This window comes from Scyliorhinus canicula, chromosome 11 (assembly GCF_902713615.1).
Source record: "Scyliorhinus canicula chromosome 11, sScyCan1.1, whole genome shotgun sequence".
Classification (NCBI taxonomy): Eukaryota; Metazoa; Chordata; class Chondrichthyes; order Carcharhiniformes; family Scyliorhinidae; genus Scyliorhinus; species Scyliorhinus canicula.
In genome coordinates, this window is record NC_052156.1 from 65,758,442 (window position 1) to 65,782,619 (window position 24,178).

At 44.5% G+C, this 24,178-nt stretch overlaps 1 protein-coding gene across 7 annotated transcripts in view; it reads right to left on the reverse strand.

Annotated features, from left to right (window-relative positions):
• LOC119973115 (contactin-4-like) overlaps window positions 1–24,178 on the reverse strand; it is a 3,053,649-nt gene that overhangs the window by 1,716,538 nt on the left and 1,312,933 nt on the right. The window contains exon 1 of one of the 7 annotated variants that reach the window (XM_038810686.1): window positions 13,028–13,362. The exons of the other annotated variants lie outside the window; for them this stretch is intronic. The gene's annotated coding sequence lies outside the window, so the exon portion shown is untranslated. Of the gene's footprint in view, window positions 1–13,027; window positions 13,363–24,178 lie in introns of those variants that run through there. 7 annotated transcript variants of the gene reach the window in all.

Sequence of the window (24,178 nt, forward strand, 5' to 3'; positions counted from 1 at the left end):
GTAGGCAGCCATAAAACATGGGTTTAACTGCCCAAATATTTACTGGGATAGTTTTGGTGTACAAGGTACAGAGGCAGCAAAATTCTTAAATTGCACCCAGGAGAATCTTTTTTGCCGGTACGTAGAAAGCCCAACAAGGAAGGGGGCAATTCTGGACCTAATATTTGGAAATGAGCGAGGGCAGGCGGAAATCATATCAGTCGTTGCGTTTTGGAGATAGTGATCATAATTCAGATTTAGGATAGTTATAAAAAAGGATATGGATGGGTCAGGAACAAAGGTCTTAACTGGGAAAAGGTGAATTTTATTCCGATATGATTTGGATCAAGTGAACTGGAAGCAGATAAAACTGTATCAGAGCAGCCGGAGGCCTTCAAGGGGAGCTAGCGAGCGTACAGGTCAAATATGACCCTGTGAAGACAAAGGGTGGGACCAAGACCAGGAACCCTGGATACCAAGGTCAGGCAGATACCAAGGGCTCAATATGGCAGAGTCCATAAAGGAGCATAAAAAGTGCAAGGGAGAACTTGCAAAGAAAATTGGGAAAGCCAAGAGAGTGCATGAATAAGCTTTGGCTGGTAGAATAAAGGAAAACCTAGAGGTTTTCTCAATACATAAAGAACAAAAGACTAATTAGAAAAAGATCAGTTAGGGATCATATAGATATTCTGAATGTGGAACCATGGGTGCAGTCCTCAATTAAAACTTTGCGTCGGCCTTCACAATGAAATACGATGACGCAGGTGTAGATACCAGGGTGGAGGACTGTAAAATATTAGAGGAAATTAACATTGTGAGAGAGAGAGAGAGGAGGTACTAACAGGTTAGCAGCCTTAAAAGTGGACAAATCTGCAGGCCCAGTTGAGATGAATCTCAAACAATAGAGGGAGGCAAGACAGGAGATATCAGGGGCACCAGCAGCAATTTTTAAATTCTCTCTGGCCACAAGTGAGATACTAGAGGACTGAAGAACGGCTAACATGGTTCCATCATAAAACAAATGATGGCGGTTAGCTCAGTTGGCTGGATGGCTGGTTCATGATGTGACAGCGCAGGTTCAATTCTCATATGAGCCATGAAAACCCCACCTTCTCAAACTTGCCCCTCGCCTGAGGTGTGGTGACCACCAGGTTAAATCACCACCAGTCAAAAGGGGAGAGCAGCCTATGGTCCGCCGGGACTATGGCAACTTTCATTACAAACGGTAGGTAGGGATAGACCAGGAAATTATAGACCAGTCACTCTAACCTCAGTGGTGGAAAGTTACTGGAAAGAATTCTGAGGGACTGAATATATCTGCACTTGGATAGACACGGATCAATCAGGGATAGTCAGCATAGTAAAGGGAAAGTCGTGTTTGACAAATTGAATCAATTTTTTTGAGGAGGTAACCAAGAGTGTTGATAAAGGTTTGTTAAGGCATTTGAAGTGGTCTATATGTGAGCTTTAACGGGCTTTTGATAAGGTCCCTCAAGGCGATTGAAAGTAAGGGCCTATGAGATCCAAGACAAAATGGCACTTTGGAGCCAAAGTTGGCTGAGAGGCAGGGAGCAGAGGGTGATGGTAGAGTGATGTTTCTGTGACTGCTTCCAATAGGGTTCTACAGGGTTTGATGTTGGGGCCCTTACTATTTGTGGTATACATTAACAATTTGGACTTAAATGGCACACGGATTACATGAAAATTGGTAGGGTGGTAAAATGGTGAGGAAGATAGCTGTACACGGCTAGAGGACATCAATGGACAGGACAGGTGGGCAGAGCTGTGGCAAATGAAACTCAACCTGGAAAAGTGGGAGGCAATGCACTCGGGGAAGGCTAACAAGACAAAGGATTCACTATGAATGGTAAGCCCCTGGAAAGTACTGAATATTGGATGTCCTTGGAGAACATATCCACAAATCCCTGAAGGTGACAGAGCAGTTAGATAAGGTGGTTGAGAATTCTTGTGGGAAACGTGCCATTATTAGCCAAGGCATAGCATGCAAGATCAGGGCGGTCATGCTGAAATTGTATAAAACCTTGGTTAGGCCGCAATTGGAGTACTGCGTGCAGTTCTGGTCGCTGCATTATGGGAAGGATGTGATCGCGCTGGAGAAGTTGCAGAGGAGATTCACCAGGATAACCTCAAATTTACCAGGATATCGTCCAGATTTATCAGGTTGCTGCCTGGGTTGGAGGGTCTGATCTATGAAGAGAGATTGGATTGGTTGGGGCTGTTTATCTTGGAGCAGCAAAGGTTTAGCGATGACCCAATAGAGGTTCAATAGATAATGAGGGGGGCATAGATAGGCTCCATAGGAAGGCACTTTTTTCATTAATAAAGGGGTCAACAACCAGGGGAATAGATTTAAGGTAAGAGGTAGAAGGCTAAGAAGGGAGTTGAGGAGAAACATTTTCACATAGAGGTTGGTGGGAGTCTGGAACTCACTGCCTGAAAGGGTGGTGGGTAAGAAACTCTTGTAAGGTTTAAGAAGTATTTAAATATTCACCCTCACTGCTGTAACCTCCAGGGCTCTTGACCAAGTGTTGGAAAATGTGATTAATATAATCAGATCTTTGTTGACTATCATAGCCATCATAGGCCAAATGGCCTCCTTCTGAGCTGTAAACGTCAATGAATCTATGAGTCTGTGGCAGCTTATAATATCAACGTTACTCCAAATAAATGATATACTGATTCTTTCTTGCACAATGAGATTTAAAATAGACATCTTTGAGTTTAATTAAAAGTAATTCCACTTGATTTATTAATTTTCTTCTTGCTTCGCTTTACTGCTTCACCTTTGTCAAACCCTCACTGAGATGCCTTCACTCATTTGGGAGAATACACACACAGTCCAAGCTATCAACCTCTCTGTAGGTTACCATGGCCTCTTTATTCGATCCAGCAACTGAGAAAGACAGTGTTCCAGATACCACAGGGTGGGTTGGCCTTTCCCATAGTAGATACCCAAATGTGGGCTGATGAAACTAATCACCCATTTTGTGAGAAAAGTTAGAATGTCATCACTGGGACTTGAACAAGGACCTCTCAATGCAAATTTAGTCATTTGTAAGCTCATGACTCAGCTACTCATTGGACTGTCACAAAAGTTTGCAATATTAACAATAAGATTCTCCAGTCATTATTGTTTTACTAAGTAAACTGCTAAATGTGTAAAACATGGCTCCATTTACTAAATTCATCTTGTCTCATGCAACTCCCACAGACATTCGAGGATATCGGCATCAGAAGGAGAATGGCATCATTAATTGGCTGAAGTAGTTTAAAAAGGTTCACTTGTTCAACATGAAAGGTAAAGAACATAAAATCCTTAGAAATAGGAGCAGGAATGGACTATTCGGTCCATTGAGCCTGCTGACCATTTAATAAGATAGTGGCTGATCTGATTGTGGTCTCAACTCTGCTTTCATGCTGCTCTCACATATCCATTGACTCTCTTAGTCAAAAATGTAACTCCGCCTTGAATATATTCATTGCTGAATTCCAAAGACCAACGGCTCTCTGAGCAAAGAAATTCCACCTCATCTCCATCTTAAATGGGAGATCCCTCATGTTCATTCAATCTGTTCCTCCTAATTTTAGAACTCTCCTTGTAAACTGTAATCCATGTACACTGTGTCTTCAGTTCGTTATTTATGTGAATTTTGCCACCACATTTGATAAGCACAATTTGACATGAGTGATTTGGTACATTTTACTTGTGTGTTAAATTGTTCTATTGCATCAACTGGCATTTAGACAATCGTGTTTCTATTTCATGCAAATAAATTAATTGGGCTGTTCTGAAGGGCAGATAATCTGTGTTTATTTTAAATTAACCGGACTGATTGTAACATGTTCCTTTACCTTCCCCAGACACTGCCTGGACAATTGGAATGGTCTGGGCACAATTTGGATGCTACCCAGCCTTTTAGTCTAGATTTACTTTCTTCCTCTGTTAATTTGTTTTGCTTTGCAGCAGCATTTATGCAGTTTGATGATCACCTTCTCAACTTCATGCTCTAGTCACCTAATTGCTGGGCCATTCCTTAGTTTTTATAGGCAGTCATCTTCTTGAAACAGTGTGAGAAGTTGGGAACGTTAAAATTATCTACCTACCTTCTTGCATGTTGTTCTAAGGCAGGGAGGGAGAGGAATCATCACATTCCTCACAAAATCCAGAATTATAACCATTTCATCTGTAAATGGAGGTGCGGGAAGGGATGGTGGGTGTTAAAATTTCTCTAAGCCTTCTCTAATGCTTCACTTGAGCTCAGCAGATCTCGTGATTGTACGATAAGCTTTCCAGTACTTTTCTCTATAGGCTAAAGAGTTACTAAGTGACACATAAAAGAAATGATGTAATTCCATTATGTATCTTTTGGGCTGATTTCCTGGAACAGGTCATTCTAAGATTTTAGCTACTGATGCATTGGCCATGTCAAATTTGCACCAGGGGCAATATTATATGAAAGAAAAAACTTACATTTATATAGTGCCTTTCAAAAGCTCAGCATGTTCCAAAGCACTCTCAAATTAATTCAGTACTTTTGAATTGTCGTCACTGTTGGAATGCAAGAAACATGGCAGCAAATTTTCACAGAGCAAAATCCCACAAATAACAATGATTTAATGTTCTTTGTTTAGCAATGCAGATTGCGGGATGAATGACGATCAGGCCACCAGGGAGAACCTTCCTGATTTTTGTTGATAAATGCTGTTGGATCATTCAGGAAAGGCTCGACAGCGCCTCAGTCTAAGTCTTATCTGAAAGATGGCATATCTGACAATGCAGCACTCCATCAGTACTGTACAGATAGTGTTAGCCTAGGTTATGTGTTGACTTCTTTGTGGGTCTTGAGTCTGCAAATTTTCTGAGTGCAACAAGTGTGCCATGGCTGACATTTTGGGCTGGATTCTCTTGCGCCCCCCCCCCCCCCCCCCCCTCCAGCCGTTTGTTTCTCTGTGGTGCGCTGTTCGCTGGCGGTGGGATTCTTTGATCCTGCCCTGACAGGGCACCATTGAGAATGGGATTTCCCATTGAAGACACCACATGTCACCAGGAAACCCATGGCCGGGCTTTGCGCTGCTGGCGGGAACAGAGAACACCAACGGCCAGAGAATATCGACCCTTGTGTGTTGCATTGAGGACTTCTTTCATTTTTACTTTCATTTTGCATATGGGTATTTATTGGCCTGGAGTACCTAGGTTCAATTTCTTAACTGTGCTGAATGAATTACTTCAGGCAAGTATTAGATGCAGCAATACAACAAGCTACAACACATTTAGAGAAATAGAATACAGGGTTCTCACTTTCATTTACTATTCAATTACTAGAATAACATGCTGACATTCTCCCCATACTAAATCCCATGGTGGATAGCCCATTCACATTTGTTCTCAGTGCTCAGTGATGAATAAGGACCGAGCTACATGAGAAAAATTATCATACTTTCATTTAATAGGGAAGCAAAGGAAAAAGGAAAGGATAAACAACTCGAAAAAGAACATAAATAATTAAAGCTATGCAAACTTCTTGTCATGCTTGAAATCCATGATAGCTTAAAATTAACAATTCCAGTACTCAATTCAGTCAGTGATACAATGGATGTTTTTTGCTAAGGGACGTGGTGGGAGATACAGTGGAGATATAACCCCCATGAGACCCACGGGAAGATCCGACTGATTGTCCCATGGAGTTCATAGAGTACGAGCTCCCCATCGTACTCCCCCAGAGGCCCAACAGCAAGCTCATTAATTCCCAGAGATAAAAGCAGGCATCTGAGGATTGTCCCGGCTGGGACTTGGACTATTGCTTGGTTGCTATATTTCCTAGCTGTGAGTAGGAAATAAACTACTGTTGACTCACCTTTTCGTCATTTCCTACAATAGCGGTGACAAGGGAAAAATGGAACTACAGACGGCGCTGCTAGCCACTCAGACTACAGCTGCTTCTCAACACTAATGAGCAGTGGGAAAAGAGGGCAGGGGAAAAGTGAGCAGATGAAAGAAAGAAGAAAGAGAGAAGGTGAAAGAGGGGAGGGGAAAGACGGTGGGGGGAAGAGGGGTGGAGAAACAGGGCAGTGGAAAGAGGATGGGGGAAACAGGTCAAGGGACAGGGGAAAGGGGTGGGAAAAATGGGGCGGGCAGGAAGAAAATGGGTGGAAGAGAAGGGGATGAAGAGAGTGGGGCTGAAGAGAATGGGAGAAGAGAGAGGATAAGAGAGTAAGGAAAGAGAATAAAAAAAAGGGGAGTGGGTAGAAGAGAATCCTGCCCCAGAGTAGGAGAAAAAGATCAGAGTGGGGGTGGGGAAGAGATTGGAGTGGGGAGTGGAAGAGATTGTAACAGGGGGTTAAAGAGATTGGAGTGGGAGGTAATAGGGGTCGGAGTGGGGGCTGAAAGAGATCAGAATGGGGATGAGAGAAATCAGAGTGGGGGGGGAGAGATTGGAGTGGGGGGGAAGAGAATTGGGGGGGAGGAGAAGAGAATACAGGTGGGGGAAATGACCACTGTGAGGTCAATAAATTAGAGTGGGGGAAGGAGAAGGAGACTGAAGGTACAGAAGACATTGTGGGTCATAGGTGCATTGCAATCATAGACACAGCCTGATTAAAATATTTAATTGACCAGTCTGCCTCCTGTCACACCTCAATTTAAACACAGAAATTTTAGAATTGTAATTGGGTTTGTGGTTTTTATTTACATGATTCAAATACCCCTGTTTTTGATTGTTAAAATTTCCTCCTCAGAGTCTAAACCATGAAGTAATAATTAGAATGAGTAATAAAATGTTAAATCTTAAACCCAGTGTGAAATTTACAAAGAAAAAGAAAGATGGGATGATGATGGAAAGAAAGATAAAAATGAGGCAAAGAAAAGTAAAGACCATTTCATCTCCCACCATGTTCAGAAATGGAAGGAATATGAATGTATGCTTGTGAAAAGGTTTACCTACACTTGAGTACACCAGCATTAATATTTTCTGGTGCTTTTAGTGGGCAACTTGTGAACAAGTAATGCAACTTCATGCCCTTGATGTGTTTTACAGGCTCACAGACTTTTGAGCACAGAAGGAGGCTATTTGGCCCACTGTGTCTGTGCCAGCTCTCTGAAGGAGCCATTTACCAAGGAACAGACCATCATTTTTAGCCTCACACATTCTTCTTTTTCAAATAACTCAATTCCTTCTTGAATGCCTCAATTGAACCTTCCTCCACCACACTCTCAGGTACTGTGCTTCAGATACTAATCACTTGCTGCATTACATTATATTCCTAATGTTGCTATTTTTTCTTTTGTTAATTACCTAAAATCTGTGTCCTTTGGTTCTCGATCTTTCCTCCAATGGCAACAGTTTCTCCTATCTTCATTGTTTTAATGCGATGTCTCTTGATAGAACATCAATGCAGTCCAATTTATAAAGCAGCAAGTTATCTCTGACATCAATTTCCTGAAATCCATGAGGCAGAATATTCCGCTCTGGACGAGAAGTTGAAGCAGAATTGAGGCTGATTTGCAATTGGGGTAGGATGGTTGGATACGAGGATACGCTAACGTTTGCCTCTCTCCCTCTTTCTGTCACACTCCCGACTGTAGAGATCTACCATGCGGATTTATTGGCACTTGCAAACACTAAAGCTCAGTGGAAATTTGAGTTAACACTTCTCAGGTGCAAATAAGAATCATTTTCTTTGTCTCTATTGATTACAATTGAGAATTATTTAAATCTCATTCTCTAATAAATCCAGCCAGCAAAGGGACTCAAAGAGAAGCAATTTTGTAAACAATTCAACTTTCAAATAATACAGAAATGATTTTCTTGCTTACGGCAAAACAGCTTGCATTTACTTCGAGAGTTAGAGTTAGAAAGTGAAAGTATGAAAGATAGAGACAGCGAATAGCTTAGATCAAAGAATATAGAATGATCCGGATAAAAATGGCCGTACGAGCTATAACGGTTATACCAAATCATATCAGACTTTAGCCATCTAGCTATACCCCGATGTAATCCTAATTGGTTTGGGTTAACATCAATAAGTTTGATTCAATGTTTTAACTGTCTGTCATTTAATATGCAACATTAACTTAAATGTATTCTTGTATGAGCATACAGCTTGAACCAGTTTCTTGCTGACTTGCTTGTTAGGTCAATGGTCTCTGTGCTGTTGCCATGGAGCTTGCCTTGTCCTTGGGTTACTTTATCTTGTTAGCTGCATAGGAATGTTGTTTTTAATCTATAATGCTGTGTTCTGTTGAAGCTATGTTTTGAAATGCTGAATGTGTATTTTGAAATGACCTGAGGTTATGAGTGAGTTTTTAAAATGGTCAGTAGACCAGGGGCTTAATGCTAAATAGCTATCTTTTAACTATCACTTTTACCTATTAGATGTATTAGAAAACAGTGGGCTTCTACACTGACCCTGTGTGACCCCACCTCCACCAGCCCCCCATATAAACACACACACACGTGCACACACAAACACACACTTCAGTCAGCTTCAGTTGCCCTGTGTAGGCTTCACTATAGAGAGCACACCTGAGCATGGTCCTCGTGCAGTTAGCTCTTGACTATTCAGGTGTCTATTTCTTCAGAAAATTGTGCCACCTTTAACTCTATCCAACTGAAAAGGCTCTCCTTCCACTTTGAGGATTCACACATACAGAGCACTTGTGTTGTGAAGAGCCATCAGAAAATGGTGTGTGCAAATTTCCAGACTTGATGTACGACCTGCTACCCTCCCCATCACTTACCAACATCCTTACCCACTCAATATACCCATTCCTCTCCTCTTTGTTATCCTTGAACCTCTGCTCATTACTCTTGAGCCAATACTCATCATCCTCCATGTGCTTTCTCTCCCATTTGGGCCTACATCCGTTGCCATCCCCATGTCCACCCTGGGCCCTCCAATTATCCAGACCACCTTTTTGATTAATTTGTATTTCTTCTTTCTTTAATTTAGAGTAATCAATTAATTTTTTCCAATTAAGGGGCAATTTAGCGTGGCCAATCCACCTACCCTGCACATCTTTGGGTTGTGGGGGCGAAACCCACGCAAACACGGGGAGAATGCGCAAACTCCACACGGACAGTGACCCAGAGGCGGGATCGAGCCTGAGACCCCGCCATGAGGCAGCAGTGATAACCACTGCGATACTGTGCTGCCCGTTTGTTTCCATTTCTTAATCAATGACAGCAGCTACTCCATGGCCAAAACTCTGTTCCTGCCATCCTTCCTGTGACTATTACTTCTGCTATCCAATAACCTTAATTCAACCCACTGAACCCCACTGTAGACAATACTAACACCTCCTATTAGGACCATCTCTCTCCCGATATCCCTGCCTGGAAATGCACCCCCACGCCCCACCAATTTACATAGCCTCCACTCCCAATAAGCCAGACCTTGCCCTTCTTCCTATGTCTGTGCAACTTACCTTCCCTCCCCAGCTTCGTCCCTATCCTGAACTCCCTCCCTCCCTCAGCCAGTCTCCTGTCGCATGCCATTCAGATTGCAATCACCAGATTATTACCCAATTGAACAATGCCTCCTACAGGGGAAAAATCCCTGGCTACTCACTCCATGTCCAGTTGAATTCTTCACCTGCTGCAATCTATTTACATGCAGTTGCAAACCTGTTTTATTACATAATAATTTAATTAGGATGGGGAACTTAATTCTGGTGAGCTGGACTCTTAATGAGCATGCATAATATGTAGATACATGCAGGAGGCCTTCAAAATTCCCTGAACGTAACTGTAAAAGCTCATCCCGCCATCGGGAAGCTGGCTTTTGACCTCATGCTCAATTAGTTCCCCTACTCATCTTGCTTCCTTGCTACTGGGAAAGCACAAGATTCCACCCAGTGGACGAGATCAAAACAAAATAAAACAGAATCCTTTCTAGGCAGGAATAGCGAGATTATTCCTGGCGCTACATCGTTTCCATACCCCGGTGGGGAACCCCAAGGCCGCACTTAGCTTAATTTCCTGCAGCGGAGCTCCTCAGTGCAAGAAGAAATCAGGAAGCCATTGGTAAATGGTACCCCAATCTCTTAAACCCTTGACGCAACCCTTGGATTCCCCCTATTGTACCTGGTGGGTGGTACTCCCCCCCCCCCCCCCCCCCCTGGGTTCACCTCATACGGGTAGGGCACACCTGGGTCTGATCCTTAGCGTGGGCACAATGCCAGATTGGTATCCTAGCTGTGTCCCTGCCAGCCTGGTAGTGCCATTTGGGCACCCTGGCAATGCCAGGCTGTCACCCAGGTGCCAATGTCAGCATGCCCAGGTGGCAATGCCAATGTGCCTGTATGGCACCAGCCATGTCAGGGTACCACCCTGCCCAGAGGCTGACTACCTGGGGGGTCTCCGATCACCTAGGAGATCCCCCCAGGCTACTGGTCTGCCTGGTCCCCGCTTGTGGAGACCAGTATAGAACGGCACCTGGCTGGGATCTCCCTGGCGAGGCTAATCGATGCTGGGTGGCCAATCGATCTGGCATTAGCATGGCTAAGTGGGTGCTTAAATTCAGTTAGCCGTGTAAGACTGGGCATCGTCCGCTGTGTTAAATCTGCTTAGACTTTGCAAGGCGTAACGCATCAGGAATCCTGCGAGCGGCCTCTCCCGAGATCTATCGGCCATGTCCTGCCCTGATTGTGGTGGGACACGGCCAGTAATAACCTTTATTATTGTCACAAGTAGGCTTACATTAACATTGCAATGAAGTTACTGTGAAAATCCCCCAGTCAATTGCTCGGGTACACTGAAGGAGAATTCACCTAACAGCACGGTAGTATTGTGGATAGCACAATGGCTTCACAGCTCCAGGGTCCCAGGTTCGATTCCGGCTTGGGTCACTGTCTGTGCGGAGTCTGCACATCCTCCCCGTGTGTGCGTGGGTTTCCTCCGGGTGCTCCGGTTTCCTCCCACAGTCCAAAGATGTGCAGGTTAGGTGGATTGGCCATGATAAATTGCCCTTAGTGTACAAAATTGCCCTTAGTGTTGGGTGGGGTTACTGGGTTATTGGGATAGGGGAGGTGTTGACCTTGGGTAGTGTGCTCTTTCCAAGAGCCAGTGCAGACTCGATGGGCCGAATGGCTTCCTTCTGCACTGTAAATTCTATGAATTCTATCGGGTCTTGTGGGAGGAAACTGGAGCACCAGCAGGGTACCCACGCAGGCACAGGGAAAACATGCAGACTCTGCACAGTGACCCAAGCCGGGAATTGAACCGGGTCCCTGGCACTGTGAAGCAACAATGTTAACCACTGTGCTACTGTGCCCTATATGTTTAGACAACAGACATTGCTTTCCAATTCTATGCCATAATAATGGCGAGTGCCATTAGTCTTACTATTATTCTTACTTTAAAATCCGAGCTAATGTTATCACATCACTGAGTTCATCAACATGTTCACCATAAAAGCTTGTTACAATGTACTACCAGACATTACTATGTCAACACCATGCCTTTATGATTTCCAGTTGTTTGTCCTATTTTCGTTTTGAGTGCCAATAAAACAACGCATCAATTTTATATTAAAATAACCTTTGGTACTATCTACAAGTTTCCCACGTTTACAATTTGCAGACAAATGTTGTAAAGTTACACTTCAATAGATAATTATCTGCAAACCCTAAATAGATTAATACATATACTCTATATATATTTATATATTTAAATAATACACACGCACACTATGCTTTGACAAAAAGTAGAACAGAGCACCAGAAATATCTATCCATAGCTTAAATTGAGCAATTGCAAATTTATGATGCAAGGGTTAGAGAACAGTAATATATTGCTCATGTAGTAAATTATTGGGCAATTAAATGTGTTCAAAACAATAACTGACCAACACCACAAGGTCAGCAATCAGCAGCAAATTACTTCAGTAAGCATTTGTATTAAAACCGGATTTCTAATCTATTCTGATTTGGTACACTGTCAAACATCATAATATATCTCAGGTTGAAGGAATTATCCTCTATGAACTTAAAGTAAGATACCCTAATCTCATTTGGACTTTTGGGTTATATTTTGAAAGAGTTGGTGGAAGTCTGTTGGCCTCCTCATATTACGTGTTTGGATTCACACAAGAAAATTCAAAGTCTATCATCAGAGTTTTAAAAGAATATATATTTTGCGTGGCGGTTAAATGGTGCTTCTGTTCTTCAGTGGATTTAACATCTGAAGAGGAAGGTAGCCACTTTTCTATAAATCTGCACTCTCACAGTAACAACAACGCTTACACTGGGATTTCAAATGAAAGAAAACAACTTGGCTATTTGTAATTGTGTACTGAAATACTTAATTTTAACAAAAGTAATCCGTGATATGATGGCAGCTCATTAAAATAATTATTCTTGATAAATACACACCTTTTGCTAGTATATATAGCATCTCTCAGATTGCACCCTGTATGAATGTTTCCTTTCTGAGATCTAATACCGAGCCAGTTTAATTACAACAGCCTTGGAAGGAAAGGCTCTGAATATTCATTTACAATTTAAGGAGATCCATACCCTTTGAAAGACTATCCCACTTGAGATGTCTTAATTTTAGGATGCTGTAAAATGCACCATACAGGCAACTCCTGAAATAAAGACCAGTCCTAAATACCTCTACCCACTTGCCTGGGTCTGTTCCTGCCTGAGAGAATTATGACTGCTAAAAAAAAAGAGTACTTTCTCTTCATCCTTTTGTCTTCAAATCCACATGATTTGTCAACAAAATAATCTGTCATTGAAGACTTAGGAAATAGAAATCCGAAGCAAATCAAATGCTATTCAGATAGCTATAACACATGGAGTATTATTTCATGGATACAGCAAATAGAGAGCATTTACAGTAACTAAGGCTTGTATTTGCAGGTACTGTTGAGTTAACATAAACACATTCATCATTTCTTAAACACAGACACCACACACTTAACTGATTTCCATCAGTCGCAAGCTGCACCTTTAAGCATCTAAGCAGAACAGCACATCCAGTTTATACAACGCTGAATCCATATCAAAATATTTCTATGTACTTACCGAACTAAATGAGAATGAGCATCAGTTTCCTTTCCACTTTTCTGTTACAGCAAATAGAGGTTCACACTCACAGCAAGTCACTGCCTCAACTACACTGATCAACCAGGCATAACAGGCCCTTATGGATTGTCTATGCAGCTGGGATATAATGGAACCATTTTCTCAGCTGGGACCAGACACTTAACTGCTATACACTGTGCGCTGTGTGTCTGTTCACTGGCACTAATCAGGAAGTACAGTGCTTCTCAACCGCATTTCCCGAAGCACCTACACAATTAGCACATGAATCACATGGACCCGCAGCAAGGTCTTCGGCTGTTCTTAACTGGATTCCCTAACAGAGATCAGGATTAGAAAATCCTAATAGCTGCGTGTAGTTTCACATTGTGAGAAGCATTATGTTAAAGCACAAGCCTGCTTTATTTTGACATGAACATCAATCTCTCTGCCAGTAACATGTTAACCCACATGTTCATGTACAAATGTTTCAACAGTTATTCCATTAATTTAATTTAACTATTTCCTATCCAGTTTAATAAATGACACCAAAACCATCAAAAAACAAACAATTTGATGCAAAGAGCATTCACATCTCACATAATATTTTATTTTCTAATAAAATTGCTTAATACCAGTTTTGTCAAAGATACTTGAATGTAGGCAGTCGTGTTTGAATACAATTTAAAACGTGAAAATGTAAAAAAGCTGTTTTACATCTGTGGGCTTTTAAATGTTTATTCCGGTATGAGGATACAGAACAGATTCCTTGACCCACGTAATGGTGATATTTTTACAACTCACCACACTTGTGTCACAGAAAGCATTATTGATGTGAATATGCACTTAATTAAATGTCACTAAACTTTCAAAAGGTTGAAGATGTTATTTGCCACAGTGCATTAAATTGGTTTGCACTGTAGCGTCCTGTTTTAAACCAGCATGGTTATTGGCAGACGCGACAGTGTAATTTATTTTACTATGCTGGCAGTTTGATTACTCTGGTTTTTCCTGCAATATAACAATTTCCTGCTAGGGCAAAGATGATGTTGACAAAGTGCACTCATCTCATTTTGTGATAACTAATGTACTAGCATGTCAGAGGAAGAGGATTTTGAAAGCAAACACTGACAGTGCCTTTTACCAACAGGTTATGTGTCAATGTTAATAAAAGCAGTTCCCTCTGCAAAATCTCTAAGCTATTACTGCTATTCTTTGCATAGTAATTTTTCTCTTCTTATAAAGAAAACATGGCTTGTAATTATGTTTCTGCAATTGTCAATGGCCCACAACCTGATTCGCAGAATCTTTTTTACAATTGCTGATGAGGTTCATCAATCTAAATTCTAAGCAATGATCTCCCCCTGGTGCGTGAGTTACTTCGGCTGCTGCACTTCTTTAAACCTTCTGAAAGATTGTCAGATCAAGGCACTAATTGTATTTCAACAAGTGATGATGCAGTTTTACTCAACTTCAAACAATACACAAATTATTCCAGCAGTGGTTAGCATACACCACAGGCCACTACTGGAACAGCAAGCAGCAACTGAGGCCATCCTCCACATTCCTTGCAGCAAAGAAGCCCCACAGTCAATAGCTGTAATAGACTGCCAACACCTTGTATAGTTTAAGAATCTTTCTTATTCTGAGACTGCGGATACATTAGAAAAGAAAAAAGCATTTTTCTCAGTAATACACTGACACACTGCTTTCCTATTCCTCTCAAAACTTCAGTTTATGTGGGGCGAATGCAACATGCAACACTGTCCTTTTTTTAAGGTCGGGCAGTAATTCTGATTCATGCAGTTCAAATACGTAGCTGTGGAAAAATTTGCAGGTGGGGGATATTATTGGGTGAGTTTGTTTGGGAAATACTTTCAATGAGATTTAGCAAACTGACACATTGAAGGATGTGTTCCAATTAGGAATATTCTCAGCTGGGGTGCGATGGAGTTATTAAGATTGAAGGAACAAGGAATATTCATCCCATTGTTGTTAAAAGAAAAAACTCAGGGCGCGATTCTCCCAAAACGGGAGAAATTGTAAGGCTGGCGTCAAACCCGGGCGGGTTTGACGCCAGCGCGCCCCTTCCCGACCGGGAACCGATTCTGGTCCCCGGTCGGGGCTAGCAGCCCGACGCCGCAAGCTCCGGCATCACGGGCTTAACGAATTTCGTTAAGCCCGCTTGCCGGAGTTAGCGCCGGCTGACGCGTCATATGACGTCAGCCGCGCATGCGCGGATTGGAAGACTCCAACCCGCGCATGCGCGGATGACGTCATCGCGTATTTGCGCGAAACCCGCGCATGCGCGGGCCGGGATGCCCCTCAGCCGCCCCACGAATGGATACTGCGGGGCGGCGGAAGGACAAATAGTGCGCGGGCATTGGGCCCGCTGCCCGCGACCGGTGCCCACCGATCGCGGGCCCATGGCACCCTTGGCACGGCCGTGGTACTGCCGTGCCAATCGGTGCCATGGTTATAAAAAGCGAGTTGTTCCCGCCGTTTTTACGAACGGCCAGACCAGGTCTGTTTGCCATTCGTAAAAACAGCGTAAAGGGCTGGGACTTCGGCCCATCGAACAGCTGTGAATCGCTGCCGGCCGTAAAAAAACGGCGGCAGCGATTCGGGTCGGTAGTTGGGCGGGGGGGGGGGAGAATAGCGGGAGGGCGGGAAAAATGTCGGGAAGGCCCTCCCGCTATTCTCCGACCCGTCGTGGGGGGCGGAGAATCGGGCCCTCAATTCATATGAACACTGCAGGTTCGGAATTTTGCCAGGAAGGAGATATACAACTTCCTGTGGAGCGGGCCTTCGCATTGCTGGAGGAGGTGCTGACGACAGGGGTACTGGAGAAGGGGGTAGTGTCGGCGGTTTATGGAGATATTTTGGAAGAGGAGAAGGCACCACTGGAAGGGATCAAAGCAAAGTGGGAGGAAGAGTTGGGAGAACGTATGGCGGAGGGACTCTGGTGTGAGATGATCCGGAGAGTGAGCGCCTTCACCTCGTGTGCAAGACTGGGGCTGATACAGCTGAAGGTGGTATATAGAGCAGACCTCAAGGGCGAGGATGAGCCCGCTCTTTGAAGGGGTAGATGATGTGTCTGAACGTTGGGGGGGGGGGTGGCAAATCACGTTCATATGTTTTGGTCCTGTGCAAAGCTGGAGGATTACTGGAAGGAGGTTTTTAGGGTAATCTCTGAAGTGGTGCATGTGAAAGTGGACCCAGGCCCTCAGGAGGCCATATTCAGGGTGTCAGACCAGCCTGGGTTGGAAACGAGTGCGGAGGCAGATGTTGTAGCCTTCGCCTCATTGATCGCCTGAAGGCAGATCCTTTTGGGATGGAGAGCAACCTCTCCACACTGTGCTCTGGCGTGGCGGGGTAACCTGTTAGAATTCTTGACTCTTGGGAAGGTTAAGTTTGAACTGAAAGGAAGGATGGAGAGGTTCCACAATTCATGGGTGTTATTTATTATGCACTTTCAAGAATTGGATAACATCGAACATTAGTTGGGGGGGGGGATTGGCTGGGAGGGTTGGGGGAGGTGGACTGTATGTGTTAAAGCTGACTTTGGGTGATTCCTGATTCCTTTTTGTTATTTGTTTATGTTAACAAAAATATGAAAAAGGAGAATAAAAATATTTTTTTTAAAACTCATCTGAACACACATTTGCACACACACAAGCACACTTCCATATCACATGAACAAATAAATTACATTCAATGTCATAACTGGTGTGATCCTCCATTCTGCCCCTTCATGAGTTTTGCTTTGTTCTGCTAAAATGTGTAACTTTTCTTTCACGTGCATTGAAGCTGAGGGTTATTTTAACGACCACAGAAGAAAACAGTTCTTGTTCCTTCAGTCTCTATGTGACTTTATTTTTCATGACTTGCAAAGTCCCATGTGTTATCCTGTACAGCTTTTGAAAAATCCTTCAGTAACTTCAAAACAGTAAACACTGTGGGATTCAAGGGATGCTGTTCTGCAGCATCTCACACAACACTCCATCACATTGATATACTGGGGAGCGTCAGATTGGAGCAGTTGCATCATTGCACACATGATCATATTCAAATCTACAAACTGCTCTTTGTTATAACTAAAAGCTGAGAACAAAAGTTTATGCTGAGTCATGAGATGGAATCTTCTGCTGTGCAACCAGTAGAGAAGCTCCCCAAAAAGACAAAGCAATTTCCCTTTGTCAGATGAATTTACCTGACAATTATGTATGGAACACTCAAAAGTGTTTTTCTCAATCATTAACTTATTTGCTTTGTGATTTCCTTGAGCGAGTTACAGCAATAATTGTTAACCGAATATGTCTTTTCCTAACTGACCTTTTCAAATCAGCTCACAGAAACCTACCAGACAGACTTCCCTTGTTTCAAACCTGAGCCCTCTACTGGCTAAATCTGGCTTTTTTTCCCTCCTGTATATGTGCACATTGATCTCATTTTTAATCGAAGTACAGCATGCAGCCAGAATTCACAAAGTGCCGATAACATTTTGGATTTCAAAATTAAAATGATAACTTTTCATGCTCACTTTGAGACATCATTTCAAAATGCGTCGGTGGAAATGATTGGCATTCTGAATAGCAAGAACCAAGAAAGGATGTGTGAACTCAGTTGAGCAAACGTAATAAAATCAATTCACTCTACAAAGGCAGAGGTTAAAAATGACGAAAATGCCAGTATTTTCAAGCAACACGTGTTGTGCAGGTTTAAGCAGCCTCAATGCTGTCTGTCAATTATGGTCAGAACCTGGGATCAAATACATTATTATGTCTCCTTAAATAACAAGCATACCGGGTTGTTTCTTAAAGTGTACACTATCAACCAGCATTGATTCAGTTAGAGTTCTGCTTTGGTTGAAATCAACAGTTTAGGCACACATTGCCCTCATAATAGTGGTACATTTGAGAGCTAATGGTCAAAACATTTCCATATTAGTGAACATAACATCTGTCATGGATCAATACAATACGGCATCTGAGAAAGGTGGTTTTAAAAGAATACGTAGTCCTTGATATGATTAAGAGTTTAAATTTGGTGCAATGTAAATTAAAACAGTTGAATTTGGGTTCAGTACAAAAAAAATTCCTCAGTATCTAGTCAACAAGCTGGGAATTTAAATAACTGAATTTAAATAACTGATTTTTAATAACTGAACATGACAAAACCAACTACACAAAGCCATACTAGTTACATTGGTGTGCAGTCATTTTCTTTGTGAAGTAGTAAAATGACACTCAAAAAATGTTACGATATGCCTATTTTTGGCCTTGCATTTAAAATAAGCAGCTTGGAAATAGAGACGCCTCGGAGACACAATTTGCAGAAATGTATAATGATGATAAACTTAATCCAAGAGTTGGCCAGTTTTGGTAGTGGGGCAAGCTTCAAATGCAATGTTTTCAACTAGTGCACAATACTGTGGAGACCCTACACATGCTGAAAGTTAACAGCACTGGTTTGACCCCATAAAAACGAGCACAGCCTTGCAGAGAGACCAGGCACTGTCTTTGAATATCGGCAATCACTTTAGTTTTAAAGCAGATCTCAAGAGATATTGCTCACCAGGACCCAGATGAAAAGGATGGCTCAGAAGCCTGATATGCAGAGATTTAAGAGGGATGCACATCGCCAGTAAAATAATCTGGAAGAAATATTAAGATATTTCGCGGAAACAGAACAAATGTTCTTTTACGGTTTTTGATGTCAACTGAGCAGATAATTAAACCTCTACTAATATTGGAACGAATGGGAGAAGGGTGCTCTTTATTTTTATGATGCATCTGTTTAAGGGGGGTGTATATTTGTGCAGGTGCATAAAAATAACCATGTCTGTTTTCTTATTTATTAAATATCTTTGCATCATGAACCAAATTGTTTTATAGAAAATATATTGTTGACACCAGAAGCCGAATCTTTCTCTAGGAGCAGCAAACACGACCTGTGCACTTTCATGGCTGACAAACAGCGTACCCATCTCACACGTCACACACCATTTTTGTCTTTATACCCAGGGGTGCTGTTTGCAGTGCCATTTGCGAGCCATTAACCCAGTGTGCGTGCGCAAGCAAGTTAGAAGCCCACCTTTGTTCTCTAACACGGCATTGTGTCCTCAAGTGTATAAAAGCCCCCCCCCCCCCCGGAAACACTCACCTCTGATGTCAGCCCATACCTCCCCAGATAATCCATACCATCCCTCTGGACCCATGTATCCTCCGAGCCCTTCAGATAAACCAGGCTATCTGTGCTACACTCATCCACCTCCCCCCCCCCCCAACCCCCACATGCATGCTCATACCACCCATGCCAGCTCAGTCCCCCCATGTGTCCTCCATAGCCTCTCACCCACTTTCGCTATGTAAATGCTTCAGGTTTCATGCAATGTCAGTAGAAAATATTTACATTCCTTGGAAAAAGATTTACCTCTCACTGTACAATAAAAACCACCAAATCATTAAAAATGCATTCCGCAAACTAGAAAATACATCAAAGGCACAATCTGCTATTACAACTTCTTGGAACAGTCACTTCATTCTTGGGTGAATGGAACAACTAGGGTGCGATCAAACAGCCACGCTACACCCGAAAAGCAACATGTCATGGCACAGTGGGATCTACCAGCTCGCAACGCCTCGAGAGATCACACTCAATCTCACGAAACGTTCCGATGTAAATCCTGCCCATTGTGGGTGGGATCACTTTTTAGCAAATCTGCATATTAAAGCGAGGCAACCAGTCTCACCTCAATGTGCAGATTCCCAAGTTACCCAAGGCGTGGGATCTATCTCTTTTTCCTCGGAGACCTCGGCAAGTGGCGTTCAGTACTTGTCACCACAAATGGCACCCGATGGAACAGCGCTCATGAGGGTCTCCCAGCGGATCGGAGGCCCCCAGGTGCATGCCCTTTGGGCAGGGTGGTACCGTGGCATTGCTGATACCACCTGGGCACCCTAGCACTGCCAGTCTGGTACACTGGCAATACCACCTGGGTGCCAGCCTGGCACTGCCAAGGTGACATTTTATAGCCCTGCGTTTCTCAGCACTGCGAGCTTCTCTGCAGAGATGGGTTTGGGTGTTCCACACCTGGCATTCCTGACCCACAAACAGGCTAGAGGAAAATGGTTCAGGGTTGAGAATGTAGAGAAAAATCAGATATCCTCCAAAAGAGTTTTTAAAAAAAATTTAGTGTACCAAATTCATTTTTTCCAATTAAGGGCAATTTTAGTAGGGCCAATCCACCTAGCCTGCACATCTTTGGGTTGTGGGGGTGAAACCCACGCAAACATGGGGAGAATGCGCAAACTCCACACGGACAGTGACCCAGAGCTGGGATCGAATCTGGGACCTCGGCGCCGTGAGGTTGCAGGGATAACCCACTGTGCCACCACACTGGCCCCCCCTCCCCCAAAGAGTTAACCGTACACCCAAACCAGGACCCTGCCAAAATTTTAGGCCTGGGATTTTTATTCAGAAAAACCCTTTCAAATGTATAGCTCTACTTGTATCCGCGACATGATTATCTGAAGAGTGGCTGCTTTAGATGCAGAGAATGAACAATAAAAGAAACACAGTAACCATTTCAACATCCTGGGAGTTACCATTGCCCAGAAACTGACATGACACCATTTAAATATTATGGTTACAACAGCAGGTCAGAGTCAAGAAAGCATAGAATTTACTCTGGAGAAAGAGGCCATTCAGCCCATCGAGTCTGCACAGGCCCCTAGAAAGAACATCCTACTTAAGCCCACACCGCTGCCCTATCCCCATAACCCAATAAATCCACTGAACCTTTTTGAACACTAAGGGCAATTCAGCCTGGCTAATCCACTAACCTGTAAACCTTTGGACTATGGGACGAAACGGGAGCACCCGGAATAAACCCATGATGCTCCGCGTCTGATGGGTCGGCAGATACGGGAAGAACTTGTAGACTCTGCATTGACAGTGACCCAAGCCGGTAATCTGCGGCTGACTGCCGCCTCAAACGGAGAATTCGAGGGCTGTTTACAATGCCAAAATTGGTGCCGGACCCTCACCGATTCCAGGACTGGTGAGAGGTAGTAGCGGCACCGGGTGAAACTCCCGGCCCCAGCGCCAAAAACGGCCAGAGAATGTCCGGTTCCCTGGCTGCGCATGTGTACGATGATGACCTGCAGCAGTTGCGCTGTACAACATGGTGCAATTCACGACCCCACAGGCCGCCACCTGGCTACCCCCCACTAGCCCTCCCAGCCCTCGCGGACACCCCCCCCCCCCCCGGCCAGCGGCACAGAGGCCGGCTGAGTGTGGCGATGCTGGCCACAGTCCGCAGCCGCCACGCCGGTTTCCCGACCGCTCAGACACACCTCACCCACTCGCTTAGGAAGCTGGCCCATCAGACGCGGAGCATCATGGGAGGGCCTACCGATAGCACATCAACACCTTTGCAATGACGTGGGGTGCGTGAAGCGGTTATGCCACTTCCCCGGGGGCGGAGCATAGCTGACCGACGTCAAACCAGTGCCGACCTCGATTTGGGCATCGGAGTGGATTCTCTGCCCCATCGCCGATTCCAATGTCAGCATCGGGCAACGGAGAATCCCGCCGAAGGTTCTCCTGCCAGCTCTCTCTCGGTCGTAAAGTGGGATGCAATTCAGTGTTCCACACATGCATAAATTTATGCATGGCATGGAATATCAGGGATTCCCAGGGAGTCCCGCTATTGGGTCCCATGGCCGACCACCCTCCTCACATTGCAAATCGGCCACAACCTCCCCACCCCCAATGCACAACACCGCTCCAACCTCGAACCTGAGGGTATGAGGGTGACCCAACCCACCACCCCCAAGGGATCCCTGTAATAGGGGGACCCCCCACAGGGTGTAAGTTACATTTGCATCACACAAGTTCCAGGCAATTATCATCTCCAACAAGAGAGGATCTAACCACCACCCATTGACATTCAATGACATGACCATCACTGAAACACCCACAATCAACATCCTGGGGGTTACCGTTGATTAGAAACTGAACTGGACTAGCCACATTAATACTGTGGCTACCAGGGCAGGTCAAAGGCTAGGACTCCTATGGCGAGTAACTCACCTCCTGACCCCCCACAGCTTGTCCACCAACTGTAAATCACAAGTCAGGAGTGTAATGTAATCCTCTCCATTTACCTGGATGAGTGCAGCTCCAACAACACTCAAGAAGCTTGATACCATTCAGGACAAGCAGCCCGCTTGATTGCTCCTCCATCCACAAACATTCAAACCCTCCACCACCAATGAACAGTGCCAGCCTTGTCTACCATCTACAAGATGTACTGCAGTAACTAACCACGGTTCCTTAGACAGTACCTTCAAAACCCACGACCGCTACCATCTAGAAGGACAAGGGCAGCAGATGTCTGGGAACCCCACCATCTGGAGTCACTCACAAGTCTGACTTGGAATTATGTCACCATTCCTTCACTGTTGCTGGGTCAAAATCCTGGAACTCCCTCCCTAATAGCATAGTGGGTCTACCTACAACTGAAGGACTGCAGTGGTTCAAGAAGGCAACTCACCATCACCTTCTGAAGGGCACCTAGAGATAGACAGTAAATCTGGCCTCACCAGCGACGCCTACATTCCGTAAATGAATTTTTAAAAAAGGATCCCTGTAATAGGGGAACCCCCGAGGATGCCTGTAATAGGGGGAATGCCAAGAATCACTGTAATAGGGAGCCCCCTCACAGGTACTCTGGTAATAGGGAGACCATCCCCACAGGAACCCTTGTAATCAGGGGACTCGCCCACAGGGACTCCTGCAATAGGGGGACCACCAGTAACTCATGTAATAGGGGGACCTACCCATAAACCTCTGTAGTAAGGAGATGCCCCATAGGAACCCCTATAATAGGGCGGGGACCTCACAGGGATCCCCTGCCGATTGAATTCCCTTCACAGATCTCCCCACACACAGACCCCCCCCCCCCCCCCAAGAGAAGGAACCCCTGCCGGGAAGCTAAAGTGCAGTCTATTCATAGCTTTTGAACGGTAGTCTGTGATTGACAGCTTCTACAAATCATCTCCAGCTTTGATCCATCCACATACTTTCATAGTTCACCTAAATGGCGAAACCGCAATCTTTGAAAATGGTACTCACATCAAAGAGAGGTAAATGCAGTGAAATCACACACTTGAGTGATTGGAATGTACTTAGTGCTTGGAATGTACTTACATCGCTTTGATGTGGTCAATGTTCACAAACATTGGGGTTTCACCACTTAGGCCATTAAACCATGAAGGGATATGAATAGATAAAAGCTTCAGATGACCTGTAGAAGCTGTCAATCACAGACCACTACTCGAAGACTATGAATGGCTTGCAGCTAATGGATATGAGTAAATCAGCTGCTCTCCGTTGGACGAATGGACACGTGGAGCTGCAAGGTAAGTATTACAGATATCGTGGCTTCCCACTGCCCATGTCTGGACTACTCTTGAGGTCCAGATATGGGTCGCTTTTCTAAGTGGGGGAAGAGCGGGTCTTGGAGGGTCTGTGTGAAGGAAGGCATCCGTGAGTGGGTTCCTTTTGGATTGGCATCACTGTGGGGGAATTCCCTATTACAGGGATCCCTGGGGGGTCCGACTAATACAGGGCCCCTATGGGGGGTTTCCCTATTACAGGGGTCCTCCTATTACACGGGTTGCTGTGGGATTCCCCTATTTGAGGGGTTCCCCAATTAGAGGGGTCCCTGTGGGGGGTCACCCTATTACAGGGGTCCATGTGGGAGGGTTCCCTATTACAGGGGTCTCTGTGGTGGATCCCCCTATTATAGGGGTCCTTGGGGAGGGGGCTCCTCCTATTACAGGGGACCACGTGGGGCCTCCCTATTACAGGGATCCCTTTGTGTGGTTTTTTTCTATTTCAACAGTCCCTGCCCTGCAGGGTCCCTATTAGAGAGGTCCCTCGGGGGGGGGGGGGGGGGGGGGGGGGGGGGGGGGGCTGTATTATAGGTGTCCCTATGCCGTGTCCACCTATTACAGGTGCCCCTGTGGGCGGTACCTCTATCACAGGGGTCCCTTTTGGGGGTGAAGGGTGGGTCTTTTAGAGGAGGTGTGGACAGGCAATATATTGTTAGTGGGGGGCTGGCTCTCGGATGGGCTTGGATGG